We start from the raw sequence: 11,589 nt of genomic DNA on the forward strand, positions 1-11,589 counted from the left end.
CTTTTAATTCCTAATTTGATGTAATTAAAACGTCATCTTGTTTACTTTCAAGTTGTTTTTTCCCCCCTTTTTTAAACTGCAAAGTCAGACTAGAATTGGGCTGCAATGTATAATTTTTTTAACATCAATTTTTTTTTTAATTGCTTAAACAACAAGGAAACAAAAAAATATTACAAGATAATTCTTTGTTACTTTAAAATCAATAAAATATTGAGCTTGTGGTCTTTTTCAAGCTAAAACTGCTGTCACCTTTTATTTCATAGTTTTTTGTTGTTGTTTTTTTGTACTTAACTGCACCTAAATGTTTCAAGTTTGCGTTTTTTTTTTTGTCACATTTGAATTAAACGTGAATGATCAGAATCCTTCCAGTTAATGTTTAGATTTCTGCACCAGAATGATCGCAACAGACATACTGGTACATATTTGCATTCCTTGCAAATGCAGCCAAGCTACAGGTTTGGAATTAAATTATATTTCTTTTTTTCTCAGTTAAGATTGCTGTTTATTTAGGAATTGACCTTAAGCTTGGAGTTTACTGTTTACTGGTTCTTCAAATTGTGCCTAATTCTTTGGCTGCACTACGAGCTCCAAATTGTTCCGACTCACTTCTGCTGCTTTCACTTTCTAAATTCTGTGCCCTGCTAGTGCACCTCCCTACCACTCGTCCTTGATTTAAAAGGCAATAAAAATTGTTCCTCCTCTCAAACATCAGTTTTTGAAACGTGTTTGTCGAACTCCTTTTATTTGCAGAAGGGGGTTTTAAAGTCTCTGTCCTCAAAATTCTTAGCTGCTTTTTAAATGTTTTCCTCTGCTGAGCAGAACTGAAAGCGTCTCTGCCAGTGAGAGCTGCTAAGTGTCAGTGATGCACAGGAAATGCTTCACTTCTACTACTCCAGCCCTGATTTACGCTTCCTCTATCTCTCCATCACTCTACAGCTCCACTAAGTGATGGTAATACTGAGGAGGAATGAATATTTTTCAAGGTTGTATTTGAGTAATGTTCATTTAGCAGACCCTACAGTAGATCACACTCATCAAATAGAAGACATGTTCATGATTATTCATTCATTATTCATGATGATTCCAATGGTAGCCTGGTTAAATGTCATTCAAACACAATCTCATAATTCCTTCATCCAGTTTAAAAGTAAGCCTGTTCGGCTCTCGGGAATGTGGTGAGTTGAGAGAGAGAGAGAGAGAGAGAGAGAGAGAGAGAGCTTTCAGAGCCTCCTCTCCATCAGGCTGACTTTTTAATCCACCTGCATCTGACAGGAAGCTTTGTGTAAAAGGGTCAAGCAGCTCAGGAGGCAGCAGAACTGTAGAAGTGACTGTGCTTATTTTTGCTGATTGATTCGGTATTCAGCCACAGCGATGGAGAGGTCCTGTAACAAATAGCTGCCTCTGGCTGTTGTCTGATTTGTATACACAGTTGAGCAATTATTCTTTTATTTAGCCATGAAATGTGTGTGCGCAAGTGGTTTCTCTATAGCTAGCCTGGTCTTGGTTTCGCTCAGTCCAGAGTGAATGGCCCCAGGGCTCTCATCTTCTCCAAATGCTGTGATTGGTCAACAGGCTTCATCCTCTTACAAGTGGTCTTCCAAGCACTTTGAGGGTCAGTTCCTTTTTCTGGAGGTCAACAAGACATCCACATGCACTGCCTTCTGTCACTCTGACACACACGTGTTTGTCTTACTATCCTTGTGAGGACTTCTGGTAACATAAATATTAATGCAATTGATATTATACCTGCACCTAAATCTAATCCTAACCTTAAAAAAACAACAAAAACACAAATAAACATTTTGGCTCTTTTAGGGTTGTTTGTTTTTTAATAGAAAAGACTGTTCTTTTTCTTAAAAAAAAAAAAAAAAGATTCAAAACTGTTACATGGTGACATTTGGTCCCAACCAAGATATAAAACCATGTCCGCACACAGTAGGCCTCATTCCTAGTTGGTGCTGTCGGCTGTTTATAGAGAAATCAGCTTTTTGTGTTGCTATGGGTCTAAGCCTTATGCATGGAAAATCCTTCTTGTAGTCTTTTTCTTTGTAGATTACAAAAAGAAAGGCCAGGAATATAGAAATTGCATTGTGTGCTATACGGCATGTAGGCAGACTGTGCAGCAGACTAACTCACACTGCCCAAATTAATTAACTGTTTGATGCTGTTAATTAGGGTCCCGCAGTTTTTCTAATTGATAGTGTTGACTCATTGTCAACGTAAGAGCACCCGAAGCTGTAGCTTTTTCCACAATTGCTACTCATCCCTCAGCAAACAAGTTGTCAGAATGTCAGAAGGCTCTGCTTCGCATGGGTTTGTGCAAAATAAGAATGAGAGCAAAGCAATGCACGGAGGGAAACCTGCCTGCTGGGCCTGTGGGAAATTTGTGTAAACTTGCTGGTTTGATTGCTAGTGTTTATACACAAATACTGTATGTGATGTGATACAGTTGACACTTAAGTTACCAAAATATCAATGGCTGAGTTTTAAAAGAAGAAAACGTGCGTTCTTGTGTGTATCACACAGGGTCAATGCAGTTACTCTCCTGTATAAAAGCAGAGGAATTGGTAATAATATAAACATAGATTTGTACATTTTGCAAGAATGTAAATATACAAAACTTAAAATGTATGTGTACTGCTTTTTGGAAGATTCTCTAAAATATTATTTTTCTTAGTATTACAAGGTTCTGACTGAAATGTCAAAGAAAACATTGTAATTAACCCTATATTAATCTTATAAGCTGTGTTAACAGCATAGGCTCTAAAGTCACAAATATGTGCAATCAGCATATGATTGACCTTTTACTGAACTTTAAGCCTTGGAATAAAGCCAAACATGTCTTAGAAGAATAACATATTAATGTCACTGGAATGGAAAAAAAAACACATTTCTAAATTCTGTGCAAAAAATTCTAAAATATAAGAAAATCTAAAATATGCCCATGCATGTACAATTATTTTCTTCTATGTAGTTACAGTGTAGTAGGCTACATGCTATATACTAAAAGTTAATAATTAAAACTATAGATTTATAAAATATTATCTAATGGAATAAAAATTAATTTCTCAATGAGTAAGCATTGCAAACTGTGTGATACAAATGAAGTCTTATTATGATTATTATTATTATTATTAGTAGTAGTAGTAGTAGTGATAGTAGTAGTATTATTTGCCAGTCATTACATTATAATCTACATATTTGAATATTTCACATTTATCACTCTAAAGGAACATCTACATAATAGCCTATGTTGTATCTCTATTTTGTATAATAAATAATAAGCAAAGGTCTTAAAGCCACTTATGGTCACATCTCAGAGTTGTGGATGATGAGGAACTATTTGCTTCTTTTTGACCCATCCATCAATTTTTGACCTAATTTTTTTTACATGACAGATGACTCATAGGGAAGTGTCCAAGAAGCGACAAAAACAACACAGTTGGTATATGTTTTGCACTGTCGAAACCCGAGAGGATATTTTTTTAAATTCTCTGGGCTGAGCCCCAGTTAACTTCCTGCCTGTAAGCGGTTGTGTTTCCTGGGCTGGACTGTGGAAGGTGCAGGGCTCTGGTAGTGGCCGTGACCTACCCACGAACCTCTGAGTTGTGTGCACCTTTTCAACCTCCTGTGTAGGGTTTTGAAAGCATTAATAAGTGTTTTTTGTTGGGGCAGACTCCCTGCCTGACCTTAGGCTGCTTTCAAAATGTCACTGTTAGGTGAAACCAGAGCTCACGGCTTCTGATATGGTAATGATAAAAATCTGATAGTTTTGAGATGCTGATTGTTTTGCCTTCACCTCTTATTATTCGGTTATTCAGTAATTCATCTTAAAGCATATTTTCCAGATTCTTCCATGAATTATTCAGTGAATCTAATAAGAAAGGGAAGTACTCACAAGATTGAGGAATGTAAATCTGGACTCTTCAATGGGTCCTGAAGGGTTTAAGAGGTTGAACAGAATAGCAGTGCTAGAGTCACTGATTGGAGGGAACTGAAAAGCCAGGAAAAAACTTTGAGTGTCAGTGTATGACTCTGCACCAGCCTGGATTTCCATGACAGCTTTAGTCCACAGTTCTCTTTTAGAATAAACACACTCAACTTGCATCATCAGCTAAGCTCTTCTCTTATCCTTTTTTCCTTGCATCCTTTCTCTGAAGCTGTGGTCATGTCTGCAGAACAGAGAAATGGCAGTATTTAGCTGAGCAGAGCTTGAGAATGCAAAGGTCTTTTGTGGGGAAAAAAAATCAAGTCAGGAAAAATGAGCTTGGGAGAGAAGCGGGCTGTCATGGACCTCAATGGCCGCATTATGTAAATCTCTGACGTGCCTTGATGTAAACCTGAATAGAAACACATTAACGTCTTGTATGTGCTTAAAAAGAGCTCAGACTCGGCCGCGCTGAGACGGCAGATCTAGTAATCATGTTGACAAATTAATGGCACAGAATTAGCTGTCCATTAAAAGTGTATTATTTGGCACGCTGGCACATAAAATTACTCCCAAATACATGCGGGAGTGAGAGAAAGCGCAAGTGCATGCCAGTGAGAGAGAATGATGGAGCCGGTGCTGACATGAGGGGCTGTCTGACTGACATTTATAAACCTGGAGCCATCAAAGCGCAGTAAGAGTGCCTTCAGGTGCTAACTTTTGTTGAAAGGTTGTAATGAGGTTGTGTGGGGGTGAGATGTCAAACGCTGGGTCTCCGTGTCTCTGTACTGTATGTATAAATGTGTTCTGGGGGGTTAAGGAGACAATCAACATACCTGTCTCATAACCCTGTTTTATTTCATGGCTAATTTGGTCCTGCTGTGCACTGATGTAGTGTCACCAAACGTGCCATTTCAGCCAGAGCAGTTCACCCTGCCAGTCATCCTCAAGGCAGTCACGCTGTAATATTTAAAAATGAGGAAAAACGAATCGGAGCATGTCACTTGCTACAACAGCCATCAATTATTTATGTTACAATTGTACCATACTAGCCATCTTACTAGCAGAAAATGTCATAAAATTTAATACACAGTCCCACTGATCTTATATTCAGTTTTATTCAGCATTGTAGCTTCATTCATTTTGCAGTAAATTATACAGATTGGCAAGCAGCGAATATCTAATGGAGGGAATCTTACTGGTGGGCAAAATGGCTGAGTGAAATGTACCTTATTGACTTTCCACAGTACAATCAACTGCTCTGGCCTTTAAAATCTAATAACGAATGACTGCATGAAATAGAAATATTCCTACTGTTTAAAATCTAAAACCAATGGAAATAAATTACAGTGCATTATTGGGAAGGAATTTATGGGGCTAGACAGCAGAAAATCTGATTATCACTCTAGATATTTAGACACATGGGGATGTCTGTATTTTTTTTTTTATCAAATAAGGTATACTGTCAATGTCTAAATGCTGAAATAATCGAACTGAAATCTTTAAATTATTGCTCCACCACAAATGTCCAGATGAAACACTGATGCATGAGGCATTTTAAAGATAGTGACAAACATTTGGAGCAGTGAGGTAAAATGTCAGTGAAGTTAAATGATATAAATGTCAGCTATGCCACGGTGACTTCTGCAGTACGGACCCAAAGTCTGTCAGTTATCTATGCCTTTGAACGTATACATTCCCATATGAGCTGATGCCAAGTGCCTGAGTGACAAGACAAAACCGGAGTTAAATAAACATTTGAGACATAGTTATTGCTCCCCTTTCTTTCTCTCCACATGGCTAAAATGTAATTCAGATGTCAGCGCGGAGTCTCTCTCTCTCATATGGTGCAGTTTCTCTCTCTCTCTCTTTGCCCTTCTTTCTCTTTTCTCTCACTCCCTATTGTTCCTTTTGTTCTCTCTGCTGCTCCTTTATCGAACAAGACATTGCAGCGAGAGAAAAAAAGATGACACTTTCTCAGTTGTCCTTCATGTCCTCTTTGGAGTGCTTGTCATTTTGGCAGCAGCGTGGTGACAGCAGCCTCTACAGCAGAGCAGTGTGCAGAGCAGCTTACAGTAAAGTCACTCTAATAGAACTATGACACCGTCTGCCAGCTTTTCTGTGTCTGTTTCTCCCTGTAGGACAGTACAGTGTTCCCATATTCCTTGTTAAATTGTCATGTTACCCTTTTAAATCTATTTTATATGTTAATGTTTCATATTGTGCGCCCTGAAAACAATTACACTCAACACCATTCTTATATGAGCTTTCACTTTACATGGATATTAGCTCCATTCAGCTCTCAGCCACATCTTTCTATTACAGAATTAAAGGCACATCATAGTATGTTTCACAGCTCCAAAACATGTCAACTTTCATATTATTGAATAAATGAATCTCATTTCTAGTAAAAAAAAAAAAAAAAGGCACCCTCATGTTTCCCGTCTCTTAAGAAGGATTATCACATTAAGTTACAATTCATTTAGTCAAACATCCTGCTCGGCAGTAGTAGATAATTGTATGGTGTTCAATATAAATCTGGTTCCTGTCTTCAGGAAGTTTTAAGTGGCCCAATCAGAGCTGAGCTGGCTTTTCTGTCCAACTGAAAGAGTGACCTGCACAATATGGGCAGGAACCACAGGCCACCAGCCACTACAATATCTTTGGCAGGCTTTTGGAGCCTGGCCACCATGGCACAAAAGCACAACGGAAGTGGGGCTAACTTCTAGGAAGCCTTTCTACCTCACACAGGCCAGTAGGGGGGCAGCCAGATGTAGGGCACTGGGTAGGGGGCTATTGTTCCCCAATGCTGGATTTAAAGAGCGAAAAGGAGAAAGGAACGGAACTCTCTTTCTCTTAATTGTTGCTCTCTGTGAGTGCAGAAAGGGAGCCTGTCCCCATCTTTAGCTGCTCCCTCACTCCTGCCTTCCATCTTTACCAAACCACTTTGCCTGGTTTCTGGGTAAGGGCCTGAAACAGCCTGAGGTTCAACAGTTCCTTCAGAGAAACTGGATGGGAGATCATACAAAAAAAAAATCAAACCAGTACAATACAGGAAATATTTGAATACCATAAATACAAAACAAATGTATGTTATATTATTTTATCCATAAATTCTTTACCGTGTCATTGGTGTCAGAGTAATAAGAATGCAATTAGCTATAGTAAATTTAAAAAGTAAAAGGATAATAATAGTTAGTTTACGAAATTGTTAGTTTATAAAATTTAGTTTATCAAGATCACTTTACTGGCTGTTCAGAACCACCCAGCTAATACTTTATTTGGGGCATGTCATGCAGAAATTCCTATTGGAACCATAAATCCTCAGTGAATTGGCCAGCTTTAGTGTCTCAACTGTCATCGACAGTCACAAGAGATCAACTAACCAAAAAGCCCCACGCATTCCACAAGTTCAGACGTTCAGATCTCTTTACTTTTCAGATCGCATTACGTTTTGTGGCAGTGTTGGCAAACTCATCTGAGGCACAGACAATGTATTAGGCCTCCATGGCACTGAGGCCTTGCATATGGGATTTGGAACATGAAATCCATAATGGTAAACATTGACAGATTGCATCGGTTTGTTTCCATTAGGGACTGAGATTGGTACACTTGTGCTAAGTGGCCCATTGCTGCCGAAGACTGAGGCCCGTCTGAAGAATGCTCTTAATAGCGTCCTTAAACAAGACCTTTTGTGCCCCCAGCCATTCTCAGGCCACAAAATTAGGCTTCCTTTTTCTGCAGCCTTTCTCTCCCCCCTTCATTCCTCACATAAACCACCATGTGAAGTGGTTCATTACGGAGCCTCTCCTCCTCTCAGGTGCTGGCTCCAGCCATTCCCTATTCTCCACTCCTCTAACTCCCTTAGGAAGGAAAAAGGAAGACATGCCAGACAAAGGTCCTGTTCGTACTTCCTATGGAAAATTAGCAGCTTTCACCAATGTAGAAAGGATGTGCCTGAGGCCTCGCAAGCAACTTGCTGCAGTGCTGAAGTAAGATCCCCCCCCCAAGCACCAATTAAGAGCGAAGATGCTCTTCTCCTTACCGAGTGCATCTATTTACCTTGTCCAAAGCCCCCCACTCCTGTAGCCCTCTAAAACTCCCCCAAATACACTTTTGAGACACAGAAGGACTCTCCTGTTCAGAGCAGGGCGGTGATGGGCCTTTCGCGTTCCAACCGTTATGCCCTTCAGGACCAGTGGGTCTGCCTGGAGGGCATTGTGCATGCCTGAGAATTTTCTCAGGATGGGAACAACAGTGTACTGAAAAACACAAAGAACGATGACCAGAGGAGTAGAAAGGGCGCACCTACTTGTGAGATAATAATGACAGTAAGAGGGGTAAAATTTTCTTATTACGTCACTATAGAATAATCTTGAAAGGATCTATGGCTTGGCTTCGAATTTCACTCTTTGTGGAATGTAATAGACCTCCAAGGCCACCAAAAGTGTAGTGAACACTGTCAAAGGTTCAGGGAAAGTACATGGAACACTTTTACACTGTAGGTGTAACCAGGACTAACCAGCTTAACAAATTTGTTTGCACAAAACTACTAACAGCGCAGTGTGAAGTTACGAACAGAACAGTATGTAAGACATCTATTTACAGCGATCTATATTTTTCAACAAATTTCAAAAACACTAACTGTACCAATGTGTGTTGCATTTTTTTTTACATTTGTTAATGAATCTGTAAACAGCTACAGCATGAAATATTATTTTATATAATTGAAAAATATGGCATGCGTCAGTGGCACAATAAGACATATACATTTGTGTAGACTGTTGGATCTTATATCACATGTTTATTAATATTAATAATTAATACCAAAAATATAATTATGGATTGTTATGAAATCGCATATCCTGTGAGAACCCAAAAGTTCAGTTTTAATGCTGTTCATGAACACGTACCATCTAATTAAGAGATTTGCTCTCTGAAACCAAAATTTAAATGCAAACTCTTATATGTAGCACGCAAGATAAATAAGATCATTTATAGAAGTATCAATCAATATTTGTTATTTGTATAAAGAGTAAAAATGCAATTTAAAGTAAATTAACCAGCAATCTTTAAACAATCTTTACTGTTTGTCAGGTAAATGTAACATTTCTAGTAATTAAAAAGCTTTGGATTGGGGGATTAAAAATACTGTATCAGAAAACTAAAAATACTGTATCAGGAATTTACTGATTGATATTCCATTCAAAGTATAAAAAGTCTATAGAGAAAATAAGTATTGTAACATAACATGCTTGTTGGAGGCAAAACATTTGAATTCTAAATAAGAAATATATTTTTGATAATAAATTTCACACTCACTCACAATCTCTGTCAAACACAAACACACTCTGCTTGCTCTCACCCATAGGTCAGGTGTATTTTAGTGAATGATGGGTGCAGTTTGTGCCTGTCAGTAAATGATGCTGCTCTTGCACTAGGTAAAGCAATGGAAAAGTATGTTTTGTCTGACATTTTATCAAGATATATTTCTTAGAAATTATGTCTGTGACAAATAAGAAATGAAAAGTATCTTCACTGCTAATTGAAGTAGATAAATAGATAAACAAATAGATAAAGTGGATAAGTAGATAAATAAGTTGTAATAAAAAAAATTGCCTTTGCCGTAAAAGTTTATAAAAAATAGAAACCTTGTTGGAAAAATTAAAAAATATTATATAAATCTATCTATATATATATATATATATATATATATATATAAAAGCATATAGCATATTAAAAATAGGGCCTTTAGCTAAAACAATTACTGCCAGGTTAATTTATGCACAAATTAAATTAACCTGGTTTACTTAAATAGACAGCCTATTTATTGGTGATGTGTACTTTTACACATCTACTAGCATATATATTGCTGCTTTGGCCACTGTGGTATTATAAGAAAGCTGAGGGAAAGCTGAAAGTGAAACCCAGTGGCGCATCCCTCAGGATTGTACAATATAATAAAATCACTGGTATCTGACATCCATTTAGGGCGTGGCAAAAACACTCAGGGAACACAGTGTAGAAGACTTTTCATGAACACTAAAATTCTGGTTTGTTTCATCCATGTAGCAGGTATATTGTCTCCAGTCAATAAAGTAAGGAATCTAAATCGTCTATTCAATTAAAAGTGAATATTATACATGCTACGCTTGACAACGTATTTAATGTGAAATCAGACATTAAATATGATAGCTTCTGAAGGTTTTGAGCCACCAATCAGTTTCGTCTGCTTGAGCCACTCTCTTATGTGTCCATAATTGTACCACTCATGTGTTTCAGTGTTTGCGTGTCAATTATCCTTTGCCACTAAAACGAGTTGGCAGCAAGGTCATGCCACCAAAAAGGCATTAGAGTAGTAACCATGGAGAAGACTAATAATAGGTCACAAAGCCCTTGAATTCAAACAGAGAGGAGGAAGAAGGCAGTCACCCATGGCACAGCATACAACCTGAAAGCACAAGCTACCATCAGCATGCATGCCATACTCCTTACTGTCTTATCAATGTCCTCCTATAGCTTTCTTTAATTTAACTGTAAGAAGGCCATCCATTTCACTTGCTATATTTATTCATATGTATTAATCGTTGCTCAGTAGCCTGCCTCTCGCAGATGCGTCCATCTCTGTATTTGCTCTCTTCAAATTGGCTGCTGTCTGCAGCAAACAGAGCTGGCATCTGGAATAGAGAAATCACACCTGGTGACAGTCGGCTAGTGCAATGGTGGCAAATTAAGTCCTCAACAGCACACGGCGATTAAGTGCACTGCACACGATACTAATCTGCAAGTTTATTACCACGCCCTCCCCGCTTGCCGTTATCACGAACCACAGTCATTAAAAAGCATTTGACCTTTTTTCAACAGGGATCCAGAAATTACTTTTTTTTCCCCCTGCATGCTCTTTTCCTCCCACTCTTCCTCTGTGTTTCCCTCTCTCTCTCTCTCTCTCTCTCTCTCTTTCAAATCATGCTTCTCAGCAAATTGTAATGCAACCTCCTTCACAAAGCCAGCGACAGGCCAGGCAGCCCTGAGGAGATACTGCTTTTAATTAAATGTTACATCTGCCAATTGTTTTATAAAGACAATTAGAGAGACAAAGAAAAGCGGTTCAGATTAGAGAGCGAGCGAGAGAGAAACAAACAGAGAGAAAGTAAGGGAGAGCGGATGCCGCTCTTCTGATAGCATGGAACAGCTTTGCATCTTGGACAGTGATGCTGAGGCTTAGTGTGTGCATGGATCAGGGGACAGGGTCTGTGTGAGGGTGAGCTGAGAAAGACACACACATATATACACACTGGCTCTTTGAAATCCCCATTCATTGCTATCAGGCTCTGTCACATGTTCTGGTTTGTATTTATGTGCACCACTCACACTGTGCTTGGCGCAGCTCTCAGCATTAGGCAAACTGCTTTAGGGCTCATTTGGAGTGGAAGCATGAGACTGCTAGACTGCCTCCTCCACGTTTATTTATTCTACAGCGGTGACATCTTTCCTCAGAAGATTGAGACCAACTGGTCCCTGCTCCAAGCTGCACTATTATCGCAGGGAGATGAGCCATACATGTTGATAGTTCCTGGAAGCGAAAGTATTTTTTCTTCTAATCTACATTTTATTTGTCGAATATCCATAAATGCAGCATCACAAATCCACGTTCAGTTCAA

This window comes from Pangasianodon hypophthalmus, chromosome 3, assembly GCF_027358585.1.
Source record: "Pangasianodon hypophthalmus isolate fPanHyp1 chromosome 3, fPanHyp1.pri, whole genome shotgun sequence".
NCBI classification, from domain to species: Eukaryota; Metazoa; Chordata; class Actinopteri; order Siluriformes; family Pangasiidae; genus Pangasianodon; species Pangasianodon hypophthalmus.